Source organism: Jaculus jaculus, chromosome 2, assembly GCF_020740685.1.
Source record: "Jaculus jaculus isolate mJacJac1 chromosome 2, mJacJac1.mat.Y.cur, whole genome shotgun sequence".
Lineage (NCBI taxonomy): Eukaryota > Metazoa > Chordata > Mammalia > Rodentia > Dipodidae > Jaculus > Jaculus jaculus.
Genome location: NC_059103.1, coordinates 53,837,922 through 53,857,657, shown reverse-complemented (window position 1 = coordinate 53,857,657; position 19,736 = coordinate 53,837,922). Strand labels below are relative to the sequence as shown.

The following is a 19,736-nucleotide window of genomic DNA, read 5'->3' as shown; positions in this document are numbered from 1 at the left end:
CTTGGCTCCTTATAGGCAAAAGCACCACAGAGCCCTTTGGGTAGAAAGCTTTTTTTTTTTTTTTTTTTCTGAGGTAGGGTCTTACTCTAAGTCAGGCTGACCTGGAATTCACTATGTAGTCTCAGGTCGGCCTTGAACTCTCTGCCATCCTCCTACCTCTGCTTCTTGAGTGCTGGGATTAAAAATGTGCATCACCATGCCTGGCCTTGTTTTTTTAATTTTTTTTCAAAAAGAAAGAGAAAAAGAAATGGAGCATATGGGGAATAAAATTCTTCACCTTGTTAACAAATCAGGAAGGGAGGGTTTTCCATAACTAGTGGCTGACACTGCTACTGGTTAACTATTTTGGGAAAAAAAAAATGTTACATTTCCTACCTCACACCAAAATCCATTCCAGATGGCTTAAAGAGTATAAAATAAAAATCTACATGAACTAGAAAAACACAGGTGGATATTTATCTAGTCACATAAAAGTCAAGAATCATAAAAGACATTGGCAATTATTTCATAAAATATGCAACTCTGTACATCATAAAGTGCTACAGACATTTTTAGAAATGAAAACTGAAGGATATTTTGCAAGGTTTATGACTGATAAATATTTGTTCTCAACGACTTACAATCAAAGCTCTAATAAGCCAATAAAAAACAAGTGCCTCAGAGGAAAATGGGTAGCATTGTAGATAACATTGTAGATATATGAAAAGCCAGTGTCTGTTACTTTCTTATTGCTGTAATCAAATACCCGACAAGAAGCAAATTAATTGAAATTCATTTCAGCTTCTGGCTCAAAGTTACAGTCTATCCTGGTGGAGAAGGCATGGCAGCTTGAGGTGGCTGGTCATGTTCTGTCCAGTGGAAAGGAAGCAAAGCGTGAAGAGCGCTGGGACTCAGACACTTTCTCCTTTTCAGTCAGTCCAGGAGCCCGGCCAGCAGAATGGTGCCACCACTGTTAGGGTGGATCCTTCCGCCTCAGTTAACCTAATCAAGATACTTCATCCCAGAATGACCAGGGGCTTGTTTCCTAGGATGATTATAGATCCTATCAAGTTGACAGACAATATAAACCATCACAGCCTATGAATATGAAGAGAAAGCACCCAACCTTCATGAAGGCACTTGTTCTTGGTAGTGGTGGCCAGAAAAGTAGATTGTGGCCTACTGGAGGGAGGAGAATCAAATCTGTCAGGCCTGGCTGCACTCCCTGCTGACTTGACCACTGGAAGATCCTAGAACAGGTTTCTGCAGGTGGGGTGCACAGGCTCTTTTTGAGGGGCATGAACTTTACAAGGTGAGGATGCTGAGGAGCATTGACCTTGCCTATAATAGTTGCTGAGAGACAGCTCTGCTCCAACACTCTGAACATCCCAGCCTCCTCCCAAGGTTTTTTGGACAATGCATTCAGTATCTGTCTCACCAGCATAGGCTTCTCCTCATTTGCATAGACTTCATGGGCATTGGACTCTCGTCATAGTAATGGGATTCTCCTCATAGTCATTGAAATCTCCTCACAAGTATGGTCCTCTCTACTAAGGCATGGGATTCTCCTCACAGTCATGAGCCTCTCCTCACAGGCATGGGCCTCTCCTCATAGGCATGGGATTCTCCTCAAAGGCATGGGATTCCCCTCAAAGGCATGGGTTTCTCCTCACAGTCATGGATTCTCTTCACAGTCATGGGATTTTCCTCACAGGCATAGGATTCTCTTTGTAGGCATGGGGTTCTCCTCATAGGCATGGGCATCTCCTCACAGTCACGGGATTCTCCTAACACTTATGGGATTCTCCTCATAGTCATAGAATTCTCTTCACCAGCATGGGATTCTCCTCACAGGCACGAGCCTCTCCTCACAGCTATGGTATTCTTCTCATTAGCTTGGAATTCTCCTCACAGGCATAGGCCTCTCCTCCCTCTTATGTCTTACACCTTTATCTGAGCAAAGCCTACACTGTCTGTCATCTCCTATGGTCCTCCCAATGGAGATAAGACTACCCAGAAGCCCCATGTCCAGCATCTTCCCACTTCTTCCTTGGTAATGAGAGCCTGCTCCCAAATAAGTGCCTGCTGGAAGCAAAGCAAGGGCTATAATCTACCCTAGGCTGCCATTTTCCCTTCATGTGCAAAGTCTCTCACATACCACCTGGCACCCAGAACAGTAGCTCCCATAGCACTTTCCAGCATCATTACAGTTTTTCAGGAGAGGATTGGCTTTCCTCGTTTCCATTTCCACATGGTCTCTCCATATCCTGAGATAACAGCCTGTAGTATCATTAGCAATAGGGTCTTACCTTTTTAGCTCTATTGAGTAATCAACCAAGTGCTTGGCAATGGTCTCCATTGTTTTGGGGATATCTTGGATCTTCCAGTCCAACTACTCACTGTGGGGGGTAACCCAGTTCTGGTCCTGAGATTCACAAGCCAGAGCCAGTGATTTTAGGATTAAGCCTTCTCCACCTTCTACTGGGTGTATCAATCTGGTCTGTCCACCTCCCTTGGTTAGGGATTAAATCTTGTATACTGCTATCCAGGAGGAAGTTACCTATGAGCAAACTACTTTAGTCTTTAGTTTTCTGTAATGCCCCTCCCCACTCTCCTTTGCCTTGGCCCTTCCACCCTCCCACACGCCATGTTCTTTGCCTTAACAAGATTTTCTGGTAACCCCTCTTCTCCCCCCTCTCTGTTTTCACCTTTTCCTGGTCTCATTCTAGTTATACACCCATAGTCTTAATGGTTACTTCCTTTTCCCTCCTCTTCAGCTGGTCCATTTTAGGAGCCACATATGAGAGAAAACATGTGGCATTTGTCTGCCTTAGACTGAATGACTTCACTTAGTATGGTATTTTTCAAGTCCCTCTATTTTACTTAAAATTTAGTTATTTCATTTTTCCTTACTGCTGAGTAGAATTCCATTGTGTATTTGTACCATGTCTTCATTAGCCATTGTCTGCTGATGGGCAGCTGGATTGCTTCTAATTCTTAGCCATTGTGAAGAGAGCAGCCGTAAACATGTTTGAGCTAGTACTTCTGAAGTAAAGAGTGGAGTCTTTGGGGTAAGTGCCGGGTAGAGAAATATCTGAGTCAGATGGTAGATCTAATTTCATTGTTTTCAGGAGTTTCCATACTGATTTCCATAAAGGTTGTATAAATTTGCACTTCTACTAGCAGTTAATGAGGGTTCCTCTTTCCCCACATCCTCACCAATATTTATTGTTGTTTCATTTTTTAATGATTGCTGTCCTGACTGGAGTAAGGTAGAATCCCACAATTGTTTTAATTTGCATTTCTCTGACAACTAAGGATGTTGAACATTTCTTTAAAAGAGTACTGGCCATTTGTATTTCTTCCTTTGAGAATTCTTTATTCAGTTGTCTGCCCCATTTTTTGAGTGGATTGTTTGATTTTTTTTTTTATTGCTTAGTTTTTTAGTTCTTTGTAGATACTAGATATTAGGCTCTGTTAGTGTTGTAGCTGGTGAAAAATTTGTGGGTAGTCTGATGGCTCTGTTTATAGTATGTCTGTCTGTACACTAGCTTTTTAGTTTCATGAGATCCCATTGGTTGAGTGGTTATTTAATTTCCTGGGCTACTGGGGTCTTTTTCAGAAAGTCTTCCTCTATGCCTATATTGTGAAAAGTTCCCCCTATTTTTTTCTAGTTATTTAAGAGTTTCAGGCTTATACTGAGGTCTTTAATCCATCTGGAGTTGACTTTTTGTGCATGGTGAGAAAAGTGGGTCTGGTTTTATTTTTATACATGTGGTTATCCAATTGTCCAGTACCGTTTGTTGAAGATGCTGTCTTTTCTCCAGTGTGTGTTGTTGGCACCTTTGTCAATGATCAAGTAGCTGTAGTTGCCTGAACTAAATGCTAGGCTTCTCTTCTGTTCCACTGATTTATATGCTGTTTTTATGCCAGCACCATACTGTTTTTATTACTATGGCTTGGAAGTATAACTTGAAATCAAGTATGGTGATACCTCCAGAGGTGTTTCTTTTGCTGAGGATATTGTTGGATATCCAAGGCCTTCTGCAGTCTCATATTAATTTTGAGATTATTTTTTCTATCTCTGTGAAAAATGATGCTAGAACTATTATTACTATTATTAAATATTTTTATTGTTTTTATTTATTTATTTATTTATTAGAGACAGAGAGAGCAATAGAGAGAATAGGAGTACCAGGGCCTCTAGCCACTGCATACAAAATCCAGATGCACGTGCCACAATGTTCCTCTGGCTAACATGGGACCTGGAGAATTGAGCCTGGGTCCTTAGGCTTCATAGGCAAGGGTCTTAACCTCTAAGTCATCCATCCAGCCCTATTATTATTATTTTTATTAACAACTTCCATAATTATACACAATATCCATGGTGATGCCCTTTCTTCCCCCAGTTTCCTCTTTGAAACTCCATTCTCCATCATATCCCCTCCTCTTCTCTCTTTTATTTTGATGTCATGATCTTTTCCTCCTATTATGATGGTCTTGTATAGGTAGTGTCAGGCACTGTGAGGTCATGAATATCCAGGCCATTTTGTGACTGGGGGGAGCATGTTGTAAGGAGTCCTGCTCTTAAATTCTTTCCACCACCTCTTCTGCAATGGAACCTGAGCCTTGGAAGGTGTGACAGAGATATTGCAGTGCTGAGCCCTCCTGTCACTTCTTCTCAGCACCATGATGACTTCTGAGTCATCCCAAGGTCACTGCCATCTGAAAAGAGAAGGTTTTCTACAAAATGTGAAAGTAGCATTAATATATAGGCATGGACACTAAGAGAAACGCTTAATGGGCAGTTTGTTGAGCATAATATATACATTTATCCAGGCAGCAGCAGATGTTACACCCCTATGGTTCATGAATACCCCTGCTTGAGGTATTCAGTATCAGGGATGTATTCCTCCCATGGAGCGGGCCTCCAGTCCAATTAGAGGGCAGTTGGCTTCCACCATGACAGGCATGCCACTATTGTGCCCGCCCGTTGGTTCATTTGGCCTGGATGGCAAAGATGCTGGAATTTTTATTGGCATTGCATTGAATCTGTGTATTGCTTTTGGCAGAATGGGCATTTTCACAATATTAATTTTACATACTCATGAGCACTAAAGGGCATTTCATCTTCTCATGTCCTCCTCAGGTTTTTCTTGAGTCAGTTTTTATGTTTCCACTGTATAGGTCTTTCACTTCCTTGGTTTGTGATATCCCAAGTTATTTGATTTTCTTTTTTGTGGCTATTGAAAACAGGACAGCCTTACTGATTTCTTTCTTTTTTCTCTTTTCACAAATGTCTGTGGCACATAGGAAGGCTACAGATTTTTGCATGAGGATTTTGTATCCTGTTACTTTGCTGAAGGAACTTATCATCTTTTTATGAGAGACAGACACAGAGAGAGAATTGGTTGCCAGGACCTCCAGCCACTGTAATTGAACTCCAGATGCATGTGCCACCTTGTGTGCATGTGTGACCTTGTGCATGTATCACTGTGCATCTAGCTTACATGGAATCTGGGGAGTCAAACATGGGTCCTTAGGCTTCACAAGAAAGTGCCTTAACTACTAAGTGATCTCTCCAGCCCAGAATTTATCACCTTTACAAGTTTTTTTTTAAAAAATTATTTATTTATTTATTTGAGAGTGACAGACACAGAGAGAAAGACAGGTAGAGGGAGAGGGAGAGAGAATGGGCGCACCAGGGCTTCCAGCCTCTGCAAACGAACTCCAGATGCGTGCGCCCCCTTGTGCATCTGGCTAACGTGGGACCTGGGGAACCGAGCCTCGAACCGGGGTCGTTAGGCTTCACAAGCAAGTGCTTAACTGCTAAGCCATCTCTCCAGCCCCCTTTACAAGTTTTTTAAAAAAGATTTATTTTTATTTATTTATTAGAGATCAACAGAGAGAGAGAGAGAGAGAAAGAAAGAGAGAGAGAGAGATTGGGCACACCAGGGCCTTTAGCCACTGCAAATGAACTCCAGATGCATGTGCCACCATGTGCATTTGGCTTATGTGGGACCTGGAGAATTGAACCTGGGTCCTTAGGCTTTGCAGGCATGTGCCTTAACTGCCAAGCCATCTCTCCAGCCACACCTTTAGAAGTTTTTTGGTAGAGTCTTTCAAGTCACTTATATACAGGATCATGTCAGCTGCAAATGGGGCTAATTTGACTTTTTCTTTTCTAATTTGTATCCCTTTTGTATCTTTTTCCTGCCTAATTGCTTGGGCTAGAATTTCTAGTACTATGTTGAAGAGCAGTGTGAGAGTGGGCACTCTTGTCTTGCTCCCAATCTTAGTTGGAACTCTTTCAGTCTTTCCTATTTAGTATGATTTGGGCCTTAGGTGATTTATAGATAGCCTTTATTCTGCTGAGATATGATCTTTCCATCCCTAGTATCTCCAGCATTTTGATCATGAAGGGATGCTATATTTTAACAAAGGTCTTCCCTGCATCTATTGAAATAATCATGTGGTTCTTATGTTTATTTATGTGGTATATTATGTTATCAATTACTATATGTTGAACCATCCTTGCATCCCTGGGATAAAGCCCACTTAGTTGAGGCAGATAATACTTTTTTCTTTTTTTGTTGTTTGGTTTTTCAAGGTAGGGTCTCACTCTGGCCCAGGCTGACCTGGAATTCACTCTGTAGTCTTAGGATGGCCTTGAACTCACAGTGCTCCTTCTACCTCTGCCTCCCAAGTGCTGGGATTAAAGGCATGTTCTACCACACCTGGCCAGATAATACTTTTGATGAGTTGTTGAATTTGGCTTGTGAGGATTTTGTTCAGAATTTTTACATCTAGGTTCATCAGGAATATTGGTTATAATTTTCTTGCTGGGTCTGTCTGTTTTGGGTATTAGTGTAATGATGACTTCATAGAAGGAGTTGGGGAGCATTCCTTGTTTTCCAATTGTGTGAAATAACTTGAGAAAAAGTGGTTTTAGTTCTTTGGTGAAGATTTGGTAGAATTTGGTTGAGAATCCATCAGGTCCTGGACTTTTTTGGGGAGGTGGAGAAGTTTTTAATTATAGTTCCAATCTTGTTGGATATAATAGGTTTGTTTAGAAAAGTTATCTATTCTGGGTTTAGTTTTGGTAGATGGTGGGTGTCTAGGAATTCTTCCATGTCTTCCAGGTTATCCAGTGTTCTGGAGTAGAGGTTCTAGAAATATGTCCCGATGATTTTTCCAAGTTCATTGGGGTGTGTTGTGACACATCTGTTTTCATTTCTTTCTTTCTTTTTCTTTTTTGAGATAGGGTTTCACTCTAGCCCAGGCTGACCTGGAATTCACTATGTAGTCTCAGGGTGGCCTTGAACTCATGGCCATCCTCCTACCTCTGCCACCCAAGTGCTGTGATTAAAGGCATGTGCCACCATGCCCAGCTCGTTTTCATTTCTAATCTTAATTTGAGACTTTTCCTTTTTTTTCCTTTTGATAAAATTGGCCAGGGGGTTATCAATCTGTTTTTTTAATAACCAGCTCATCCTTTCATCAAATTTTAAAATTGTTTTCTTAGTTTCCAACTCATTAATTTCTGCTCTTATATTGATTATTTCTTTCCATCTGGAACTCTTAGAATTGATTGTTTTTCTAGTGTCTTTAGGTAGATGGTTAAGTTATGAAGGCATTTAGTGTTATAAATTTTCCCCTTAGAACTGCCTTCATTGTGTCCCATAAGTTTTGGTATGTTGTATTTTCATCTTGTCTAGCTACATAAGGAGCTGATATCATTTTTATATATGAGCTATTTTGACTAATTTTTTTAAATGTTTAATATTTAAAATATTTGAGTTATATTATTTAAACTTTTGAATCAAAATTAAGTGTATGAATGTAGTGTGTGTGTGTGTGTGTGTGTGTGTGTAAATGTGTAGATACAAATTATATAGCTAGGGTTCACAGATGGTTCATACACCTAACAACTTTGTACACCTATAGCTACAGAACAAATAGAAATGTATTTGGGAAGTTTCCTTGTAATTATTTGTTAACTTCATAATAGTAACTGGAAGGAATTTAAGCATAAACCATTGAAATTTACTCTTAACATGTTCCTCAATTGTGAGCTTCTCTGTGGACAACTTATTCATGATAACCAACATAGTTTTGTCGAATTGGGAATTCTGCTTTCTGTAAATTACAACTTTTTATGAGAGAGAATGAGAATTGGTGCACAAACTCCAAATGTGTGTGCCACTTTGTGCATATGTGAGACTTTGTGTCACCTTGTGCATCTGGCTTATGTGGGATCTGGAGAGTCAGATATGGGTCCTTAGGCTTCGCAGGCAAGTGCTTTAACTGCTAAGCCATCTCGACAGCCCACTTAACTGGTAGAGATAAGTGGCAGTCTTTAAAAGAGCCAGATGATGTTTAGCAATTTATTGTCACTACTTTGATTTTAGCAATTTATTGGCATTAGGATCATCTGGTTCTGTGTGTGCATGTGTATGAGTGCATGTGTGAAGGTCAGGGGACAACTTCAGGAGTTGGTCCTTGCCTTCCACTGTGTTTGAGGTGGGGTCTCCTTTTGTTCACCAAGCTAGTTGGCGTTGAGCTCCCAGGAAATCCTCCTGTTTCTACATCCCTTCTCACCTTAGGTGCGCTGGGGTTACAGATACCCACTACTGTATCTGGATTTATGTAAGTTCTGGAGATAGAAACTCAGGTGCTCGCATTTGTGAGCAAGCCCTTTATCCATTAAGCCCTCTTCCCTGGACCGTGTCTGTTTCTTGAAATTGACATGAACACAAAGCCTGTGTTTATTTTTGTTTACCCATGTGTGAATAGCGTATTTTTCTCATTTATAACTGTGGGTAGATTGGAATAATTTCTAGAAAGAAATAGAATTGTATATAAGTTAATAGGATTTGTTCCATCTTTCAGATACCTATAAGTTAAAGTCAAAGATCAGCCTTGTTTATCGGTGAATCCTGCATCCATAGCTCCACGTCATTTTTCTCTGCTCAGTTCTCTTCATATGCCTTGACAGCTTGGCTCAATGCATTGTGCTACATTTTAATGTTTTATTGTTGACCAGCACAAGTGGTACTCATCACAACTTGTGGTCATTCTCCAAGAAGACTTTGCCACTGACCACAACAAATGAAGTTTTCTCTTTTTGTAATGAAGAACATACACATTGTTTCTAATAAAATAGATGTTGAAGCTTCATAATTGAAAATGTTTGTAGCAATAGGAAGAACATTGCATAAAGCAGTTTAGCACTGTTAATTAAATGACCTTGAACAGCATCCATGAAGCCAGAAATGTGCAAAATTTCTTGGGTATTTCAAAGCTCTCAGGCTGCAGATCTAAACAGGTGTCTGGAGCAACCAAACTCCCCCACAAGGCTCCAGGGAAATGCAAACTGCAGACTTCTGCCTGAACTTCACCGGAATGGTTGATCAGATATCTATGGTGTCTCATTGGAAACCCGATTCCCTCAACCTCTGCTTCCTCAGCTATACCAAAGGCCACTGTGTGTCTTCCTGAGGGTTTTCTCCAGCTGCAGAAACTGGGGAGGACCTGTGCCAGGCAGTGAATACCCTGTGGCATAAGCCTTAGTCAACAATACAGAGGAGGCAGAGGCTAAGTATCCCAGCTTCCTCCTCTCAGCAGCAGGATAGCTCAGAGGTCTGGAAAAACATATTAGCTATAGCCTCCCCATTTCTCTCTGCCTCACTTTCCCCATCCAGTTCCTAAGACAAATGTCCAAATGAACTGTTTTCCTCCTCCGACCCTGCCCCGTGTGCATGTGTGTGTGCCTGGTCTGGAAGTTCATCTAAGTGACCTGGAGCTGTCTGCTGCAGTCAGTGAGAGGTTGCATAAGTGACTACTGGGGAGACTCAAAACTCATCAGAGTGAGGAGAACAAGTGGCTGCTGTGTGCACAGTACTAAGTGAGGTATCTCCATCACACTCTCCAGCACTCAGAGAACAGTGCAAAAGGAGCAGAAAGAATGGAAGAGCCAGAGGATGGTGAGGAGTGTTTTTTTAATTTTTAAAAATTTTATTATATTGGTTTGAGAGAGAGAGGCAGATAAAGAGAGAGAGAGAATGGGCACATCAGGGCCTTCAGCTGCTGCAAACAAACTCCAGACACAAGTGCCACCATATGCATCTGGCTTACCTGTGTCCTGGGAATTGAACGTGGGTCCTTTGACTTGGAAGGGAAGTTCTTTAACCACTAAGCCATCTCTCCAGCCCATGAGAAGTGTTTGGAAATGCTGACTTTTGAACATGAAGTGGCCATTGCATTTATAACCTCACAGCAGCTGCTGTTGCCTGCACAATAGTGGGTCTATCAATATGTCATCATGAATGATGGAGGATAGCAAAAAAAAAAAAAAAAAAAAAAAAAAAAAAAAAAAAAAACCACTAGACATCAAAAGAGAAGAGGGACTAGTTGGAAAGAAGAAGAGTTTCTGTAGAAGGGAAATGGGGAGGAAGGACAAATGAAGGTAATGAGAGGGATCAAAATACATTATGTATTAAAAACCCACCACATGGTTATGGCTGATCATTTATCTTAGATCCAGGCAGCTGACAGAGCTGGCTTAGGGGAAAAGGAACACCTGCAGGTCACTAATAAAACAGGACTATGACAAGATGACAAGACCTCACTGAGTTTGTGACCCTCCTCCCCCAAATCCTGCTCCTCCTGGAACTTCCTTGTCTGAACTAATGGAACCCCAACATCCAATTGTTCCAGCTGCCTTATTAACCTCATTATTCAGTCCTCTCTTCACTAGGCTTATCTGTGGCTCCTGGAGTTTCACTTCCATTGATATAGATCCAAAATCTAACCACTTCTTTTCATATCCTTGGATGTGATGGTGGCAGAACCAAGCTACCATCATCTCTCACCTGAACAGTTGCTCCCTACTGGGATCCCCATTTTTATCTTCCTTCTATGATATAATATAGAAGCCAGCAGACTTTTTCTACACAGGCCAAGTATTAAATGCAGTCACAATTACTCAGTTTGTTTCTTGCACCACATAAAAAAGCAAGCGGATACTGAAATTTCAATCTCACGTATTTTATTGCACTGCATTCTTTTGAGGCAAGCCCAACAGACTGGCCTCTTTTTGAATGAAAGGGAGAGAGAATTGGCATTCCAGAACCTCCAGCCACTGCCATCAAACTCCAGGCATGTGCACCATCTTGCTTACATGTGCAACCTTGCATGCTTGTGTGACCTTGTGAATCTGGCTTACATGGGATCTGGAGAATCAAACATGGGTCCTTAGGCTTTGGAGGCAAGTGCCTTAACTGCTAAGTTGTCTCTCCAGCCCTCTTTTGACTTTTAAATTACTTTTTATTTATTTATTCTTGTTTTCTGAAACAGTACACAGGCCGGCCTGGAATTCATGGTAATGCCTTAGCGTCCTGAGCGTTGAGATTATAGATATGACACAACATGCCCAGTTGTTTGTTTTTGCCAAGGTATTTCTTTTCTTTGGCTTTTTGAGATAGGGTCTCACTCTAGCCCAGGCTGACCTGGAATTCACTATGTAGTCTCAGGGTGGCCTCAAACTCATGGCTATCCTCCTACCTCTGCCTCCCAAGTGTTGGGATTAAAGGTGTGCACTACCATGCCCTGCATTTTTTTTTTATTACTGACAACTTCCATAATTATAGACAATAAACCATGATAATTCACTCCCCTTTGCTTTCCTCTTCAGAACTCCACTCTCCATCATATCCCCTCCTCCTCTTATCAGTTTCTCTTTTGTTTTTATGTCATCATCTTTTCCCCCTGTGGTAGTTTGAATATATGCCCCCCAATAGATTCAGGAGCTTATTAAAACTTCTTGGATTTCCAGCCAACTGGCTGAAGGAGGTGTCACTGGGTGGATCTTAGGGTCCAGCCTTAAGGAGGTAGGTTCACAATTCTTTCTAAAGATATGTAAAGTGCCTGGAGTTCTTGAAGTGTGTGCTGTGTGGTGTGGCTTTTGGTGTTTTGTTTTTTTTTTTTGCTTAGAGCTTCTCTCCCTCTGCTTGAACCTATAAAAACAGGCCATTTTCTTCTGCCATTATAGAAATTCCCCTGGATCTGCAAACTTCAATAAATCCTTTCCTCCATAACTGTGCCTGGTTTGGAAGTTCATCTCAGCAACTTGGAAGCTGTCTACTAGACCCCTATTATGATGGTGTTGTGTAGGCAGTGCCAGGCACTGAGAGGTCATGGATATCCAGTCCTTTTTCTGTTTGGAAGAGTGCATTATTAGGGGTCCTACCCTTTCTTTGGCTCTTACATTCTTTCCACTATGTCTTCCACAATGAACCCTGAGCCTTGGAAGGTGTAACAGAGATGTTTCAGTGCTGAACACTCCTCTTCCACTTCTTCTCAGTATGGTAATGCCTTTTCATCTCAGAGGTCACAACCATCTGAAAAGAGAAGCTCCTCTAACCAACAGTGAGAGTAGCATTAATAAATGGGCATGAATATTAAGTAAAGTGCTTACTGGGCAGTTTGGTGAGCATAATATATATGCATTTAGCCAGGCACCAGCAGGTGTTGCAACCCTAGGGCTCATGACTGAGCCCCAGTCCTAGGTGCTCTGTGTCAGGATGTATTCCCTTCCATGGAGCAGGCCTCCATTCCAGTTAGAGAGTGGTTTGTTTCCCTCATAACAGATATGCCACTATTGCACACATTGGCTCATTTGGCCTGGCTGGCCACACTTAAATCTTACAGGGTCCACTGTTGTTTTTCTCCAGTGATGACTTCTCTCTCTCTCTCTCATGGAGCTGCATGTAGTATAACTTTTTCCAGCTTTCTGTCAGCTGGTCTACAAGAAGTAGGTTTTCAGCTTGGTCAAGCAAGATTTCTCAGTAACCTTGTAGCCTAAGAATGTGGAATCTTCCATGCTTAGTTTTTGTTGGTTGTTGTTGTTGTTTTTTGAGGTAGGTTCTCACTTTAGCCCAGGCTGACCTGGAATTCACTATGTAATCTCAGGATGGCCTCCACCTCATGGTGATCCTCCTACCTCTGCCTCCTGAGTGCTGGGATTAAAGGTGTGTGCCACCATGCCTGGCTTCCATGCTGAGTTTTTATGGGCTCTGTTTTTAAGACAGAGTCTCATGTAGCCCAGGCTGGCCTCAACTTTCTATGTAGCTGAAAATGATCTTGAACTGCTAATCCTTCTGCCTCCACCTCCCAAGTGCTGACATGATAGGTTTGAGCTACCATGGCTAGTTTACCAATAAACTCTATAAAACTATTTGTATGTCTGTGTCGGGCCAGATATGGCCTGTAGTCTGTAGTTTGTCTAATCCTCCTGATCTGTTCATCCATGAACAGAACTGTACCACTGAGACATGCTGGGTGACATCATGCCTCAGCATCCAACCCGAAAATGGTTTCTTCTCTCCAGCTTGCACGGAAGTGCTTCATGGCTCCTATTCCAGCCCTTTATCCTGATCTCTACTTTGTGACTTTGTAGCATATGCTACCCTATTTGTTTATTACCAAGTGAGAGGTACAGTTCATCAGACATGAGATATGTGTGTGTGTGTTTATGGAATGGCGTGGTGCATTGTGGTATCTCATATACTCACATGCAGATTGGGGTGGGGGTGCTGCTTGCCTACCGTGGCTGGAGCAGAATGTGCTGTGTGTCTCAGTCCATCACTCTTACACCCAGTCTTTGTGTTTAACTGAAGTTTCTTTACTGATTTCAGAGCTTGTGGGGCTCCCATGATTCTCAGGCCTCTGCTTCCAGGGATTACAGGTGCATGTGGCCATGCCTAGCTACTCCTGTGGGATCTTGTAACTCTAGTAGTCTACAACTTCCTCAGGTCCTCATGTGGGAAGCACGCTTACCCACTGAGCCATTTCTCTAACCCAGACATGAGATTTTGTATTTCCACTTTCCAGAACAGGATCTTCCATGTGTTGAATGAATGAACAATATAAATGAACAATATAAATGAAAAAAAAAATGAGAGTAAAGTGTTTCCATTCTTTTACCATTGGTTGGAAATAAGTGAATAAGTTGCTGAGTACAACTGAGGTAACTAAGCCCCCATTAGTGTCCACCTTTTTCTGATACTAGAAGGTAATGGGATTTTTTATTATTATTATTATTTTGTTTTATTTATTTATTTATTTGAGAGAGACAGACACAGACAGAAAGACAGATAGAGGGAGAGAGAGAATGGGCGCGCCAGGGCTTCCAGCCTCTGCAAACGAACTCCAGACGCATGCGCCCCCTTGTGCATCTGGCTAACGTGGGACCTGGGGAACCGAGCCTCGAACCGGGGTCCTTAGGCTTCACAGGCAAGCGCTTAACCGCTAAGCCATCTCTCCAGACCGGGATATTTTTAAATTAAAAGTTTTATTGGAGAAAAATAAAACCACCATATACACAGGAAAAAACACAAGATCCAATTGTTACAGAAACAATTATCCAATGCAGTTTGCAATTACGTTTTTTTTGGTTTTCGAGGTAAGGTCTCACTCTAGCCCAGGCTGACCTGGAATTCACTATGGAGTCTCAGGGTGGCCTCGAACTCACAGTGATCCTCCTATCTCTGCCGAGTGCTGAGATTAAAGGCATGCGCCACCACACCCAGCTATTGCAATTACTTTTCAATTTCTTACAAACAGCTTCCCTTAATAGTCTTGCTAATTTTTCAGCTGAAATAGCATCAAATTTCCAAAGAATTAAGGGAAAGGGACCCACTTTTCAAAACAATGAAGGTGATATCAAGAGCCTCCTAGTAAGAACAACTCTACGTATACATGAAGGACAGGCTGGAGAGATGGCTTAGCAGTTAGGGCATTTGCCTGCAAAGTCAAAGGACCTTGGTTCGATTCCCCAGGACCCACATAAGCCAGATGCACAAGGGCACGCATGTGTCTGGAATTTGTTTGCAGTGGCTAGAGGCCCTGGCATGCCTATTCTCTCTCTCTCTCTTAATAAATAAATAAAAATAAAGTAAAAATAATTCTTAAAAAACAATGAAGAGCAACTCATGAGTGGTGCAAAGTCTGATAGCTCAGAGGTCATCAGGGCTGAGCTAGAACACTGATGTAGAAGGTCCAGTAAACAAAGGAGCCACACTTCCTTGTCAGATGAGCTCCTATAGGGAAACCAGAGAGGAGCTGGGCAAATAGACACACTGGATACTCAAAAAGAATTAGGCCAGATTCTAAATAATACACATAGTTAGACAACAGTGTGCAAGTGAATGCAATTAGAGAGAAACAGGCAACTTTAAAAAAATATAATGGCTGACCACAGGTCTGTGAGAACTCAAGAAAAAACAATCAACAATGGACACCAGAGTCCCAAGTCTCCTGAGCTAAATATTTGAACCCAGGCATTCTCCCTAATGGCTCCAAAGAGGCAAGTAAATATGCAGTTGTAAAAAGCATTAAATTCTAATTAAAAAAAACAACAACAACACCAAAGTGTCTACTTCTTTTCCATGATCAAGTCCATTCATGGGAACAAAAATAAACCTGGAGACAAAACAAAACCCAACTGACAATAAAGAGAAGCCTTTAACTCACATTTGTAAACTGAATAGCAATACTTACGAACAAGTTGGGGACATTTTCCTAAAAAACAGGTGTCCAATGTCTATGAGAACTTTTAAATTCAAGCAGGGTTTCTGGAAGCTAGAATAAGGATGATAGTTCCTTATTTCACAAAAGTTGGGAGGTTCCCAAGAAAAAAAAAAAGTAGTGGAAACTGGAATGTGAATCCTAGGAAGCTTGTAACATTCTGTGATTGGTCCAAGTTAGACAAACTGTCCAAACAATATTTAAAGACTAAAGCATGTTGAAAACTAGTTGGTAATTATTTGCTCATGTAATAATTTATAAAACATAATTTTGGTTTCTCGTATTTTTCATTTTGTATCAATTTTTAACATAAAGAAATAGTTGGCTTTTCCTTCTTCTTATGTTCCTCTAGTATAGCAATTTTTGTTTGTAGCTATTTTTATTATTTTAATTAATTAATTTATTTTAGAGAGAGAGAGAGGCAGAGAGAGAGAGAGGGAGAGAATAGGCACACCAGGGCATCCAGCCACTGCAAACGGACTCCAGATGCATGCACCCCCTTGTGCATCTGGCTTACGTGGATCCTGAAGAATTGAACAAGGGTCCTTTGGCTTTGTAGGCAAATGTTTTAAGTACTAAGCCATCTCTCCAGCCCTCTAGCTATTGTTATAAGTGTCTGTTAATCAGCACAGTAAACTTGGTGCTGATCCATATATGTACATCCCATAGTTACAAGTAGAAATTTTTAGGATGTGAATAGAGCAGGTATTACATAAGTAAATACCTATTTGAAAACTTGTTTCCAAAGTTTTTAAATATCCCTTTCAGAATTTTATAACATAAAATATCAATGCCTATGACAACTTATGTTTCTTTCCAAGGAAAACCATGAAACAGGAGAATAACCAAGTTCAGGTTGGTTTTTCTATAATAAATATATCCAGAACTCTACAGTAAATAAAGTTTTCATGCAATTTAAGCATCTTTGGATGACTTTTAAGCAAATAAGCCTTTTGCTTCATTAATCGTATATAAGAACCTCCCACCCCTATTTAATAGCCATCGGGATCTCTTCCCTAGTTCCAAAAAGGAATCATGAAGACCAAGTACTTTCTTGCAAAGTGTTCTGCACATCATAGTAAATAACATGCAAAGAGCTCAACACCATTCTTCTTAAAGTATGATTCTTTAAGATGGGCATGTTAACCACTGAGAAAAGTCCACTCAATTATTTCTATTACACTGCTTCATTTGGTCATCAGAAGTATAAAAGAAGTCAAACAATAAAGGATCAACAAATGAGTTTATCCACTGGCTACTGCATATGACAACAAATGCTCCAGGGCCAACTTTCTGTGCAACCTAGTTGTACTGGTTTGGATTTTCTTTATCTCTTTCCATGTAGTCCTGGTCAATTAAGGATTCTATTCTGTTCTTAAGGCCCTGCTAAGAAGTTAGTGATCACGAACTTTAAAGCCTAAATTAGCAGAAAAATATACAGATGAAACACAGTAGAAACTAAAAGAAGCAGCGGATGCTATTCAGAATAATATTTTAATTAAATACAATTTGGAAGAACTCTAGCATGCTGTAGAAAATCTCTGTTCCTATAAGACCTCCGCAAACTTATATAAGCAGATGAGACAGATTTGTGAAGATCACATCAAAGCACAGATTCATCAATTGACAGATGCTGGCAAAGTCAGTGTAGGCAAATGATCAGGAGCATTCTTTTGTTTCTGGATAGAACTTACATTCTTCTGAATTCAGCACTACACTCCATTTGGGTCATGGGATTGGAGTTATTTAGGGCTCACAGTATAAGTGACCAGAAAGTCCAAAATAAAACAATCGATTGCATCCTTCTCTTGATTGAAAGGGAACAGAATTGTGAAGCAAATTGATATAAGTTTACAGGAGCATTTTAAGCATGCTGTCTAATTTGCAAGTTTGTCAAGATTCTTTTGCTCACCAATTTTTGGAAGAAACTAACTCGCTTTATGCAGCTGGAGGTCAAAAATTAATGCAAGAATGAGAGCTTTCTGTATCTTCACCATATTCACAAACGCCTAGAAGAAGCAGAGAGACTTATTACTGACTTAGATCCAACCACCCAGAAGTCATTAATTGCTACTGTAGAAAAACAACTTCCAGGTGAACAGCAATTCTTCAGAAAGGGTTAAATAATCTCCTTGATGAGAATCAAATTTAAGATTTGTCTCTCCTGTGTCAGCTCTTCAGCAGACTTGGAGGCAGAGTCCAAGTTCTCTTGCAACAGTAGATTGAATACATCAAGGCTTTTGGGAGCACTATTGTTATTAATCTGGAAAAGATAAAATCATGGTCCAAGGATTGCTGGATTTTAAAGATAAGGTTGACCATATAATTGATACCTGCTTTCTGAAGAATGAAAACTTTATCAATGCCATGAAAGAAGCGTTTGAAGCATTCATTAACAAAAGGCCAAATAGTGCTCGCTTCAGCAGCACATATACTAAAATTGGAATGATGCAGAGAAGATTAGCTTGGCCCCTGCACAAGGGTAACACACAGATTCGTGAAGCGTTCCATATTTTTTCAATCATTGTTAGTGAACTCACCCAATCATAGAAAGATAATCGCTGACTAGTCTCACTCATCTATAGCTCCTATCCTGAATCTACTCGAGATGCTGACATACCTAGCAAGCATCTTGAGGACTGGACAATAGGGAGGGTGGGGAGGAAGGGGAGGACAAGGGTGGGGGTGGGGGATACAAAACTAGACCCAGCAGCAAACAACCTGATGTGATGCTCACACAAGTGAAATATTGGCACACAGCCATGGTGGGAAACCAACTGCTCTTGATTTGGCTAACTGATTTGCCCAGTGTTATGGAACCCATAGCTAGAGCTGGGAAACAAGTCAGAATCATATCCAAAATATAGCCCACTCTCCATTATCAAGCTCTCACCAATCATGGGCTACAAGAGGGCCTCTACCTATTAAATTCTCTCTAAAGAAGCAATGGTTATCCCATTTATCTCGTGCTAACTTTACTCTCCATTGGAGAATTTACTTCTCTTTTTCAAATAGACACAGATCCTAAGGTGAGAACCAGCCCATCACACCTCAAAAGGTTCCCAGGTGAAACTAAGAGTAATTGGTGAAATAAGCAAGAGTGCTGGTACCAGCACAAGGGTGAAGGAGATTGACACAGAGAATAATCAACTCCTACCAAACCAGATATCCAGAGACACATAGGCTCCCAAGATCTCATCACTGAAGCAGACCTAAAATGAACCAAACATGGCTCAGGGAAATTTGCAGAAGAGGGGGTGGAAAGAATGTCAGAGCCACACATTGGGTCATGGTACACAGAGACATTGCCTCCCACCCATAACTGATGGCTAACCCCATAATGCACAACCCATATTCCCCAACTAGGAGGGTCCCTGCAGAAGGGGTAGGATAGGGAGGAAGCTAAAGATGGTACCAACTTGACCGTATACACTGAGTACACAAGTAATAAGAAAAAAAAAAGTCAAATAAACATGTTGGACTAATAGCTAAGTTTGTAGATTCAAAGCTTCATGCAGGCAACAAAGAAGCCACAGGTGAAGAAGTTGAGAAAATGTTACATAAAGTTATGATCATATTTAGATTTATCTATGGAAAAGATAATTTTGAGGTCTTCTGTAAGAAGGGTCTGGCCAAATGCCTGTAAGTTGGGAAGAGTGCATCTGTAGATGCTGAGAAGCCAATGCTACCCAAACTCAAACATGAGTGAGGAGCTGCTTTCACCAGCCAACTTGAAGGAATGTTTAAAGACATGGGGCTTTCTAAAGACATCATGAGGGCTGGAGAGATGGTTTAGCAGTTAAGCGCTTGCCTGTGAAGCCTAAGGACCTCAGTTCGAGGCTCGATTTCCCAGGACCCACATTAGCCAGATGCACAAGGGGGCTCATGTGTCTGGAGTTTGTTTGCAGTGGCTGGAGGCCCTGCCATGCCCATTCTCTCTCTCTCTCTCTGTTGCTCTCAAATAAAAATAAATAAAAATAAGCAAAACAAAAAATAATATTAAATAAAGACATCATGATTCAGTTCAAACAGTATATGTAGAATCAGAATGTACCTGAAGCCAGGCGTGGTGGCGCTCACCTTTAGTCCCAGCACTTGGGAGCAGAGGTAGGAGGATTGCGGAGAGTTTGGGGCCACTCTGAGACTCCATAATGAATTCAAGGTCAGCC

The 19,736-nt window shown here is 41.1% G+C and overlaps 1 non-coding gene and 1 pseudogene across 1 annotated transcript; both read left to right on the top strand.

Annotated features, from left to right (window-relative positions):
* Positions 1-19,736, top strand: part of LOC101598276 — a 41,844-nt pseudogene that overhangs the window by 21,260 nt on the left and 848 nt on the right.
* LOC123458985 lies at positions 17,978-18,084 on the top strand. The gene has a single exon (XR_006635918.1). It is a non-coding gene; the product is annotated as a U6 spliceosomal RNA (small nuclear RNA).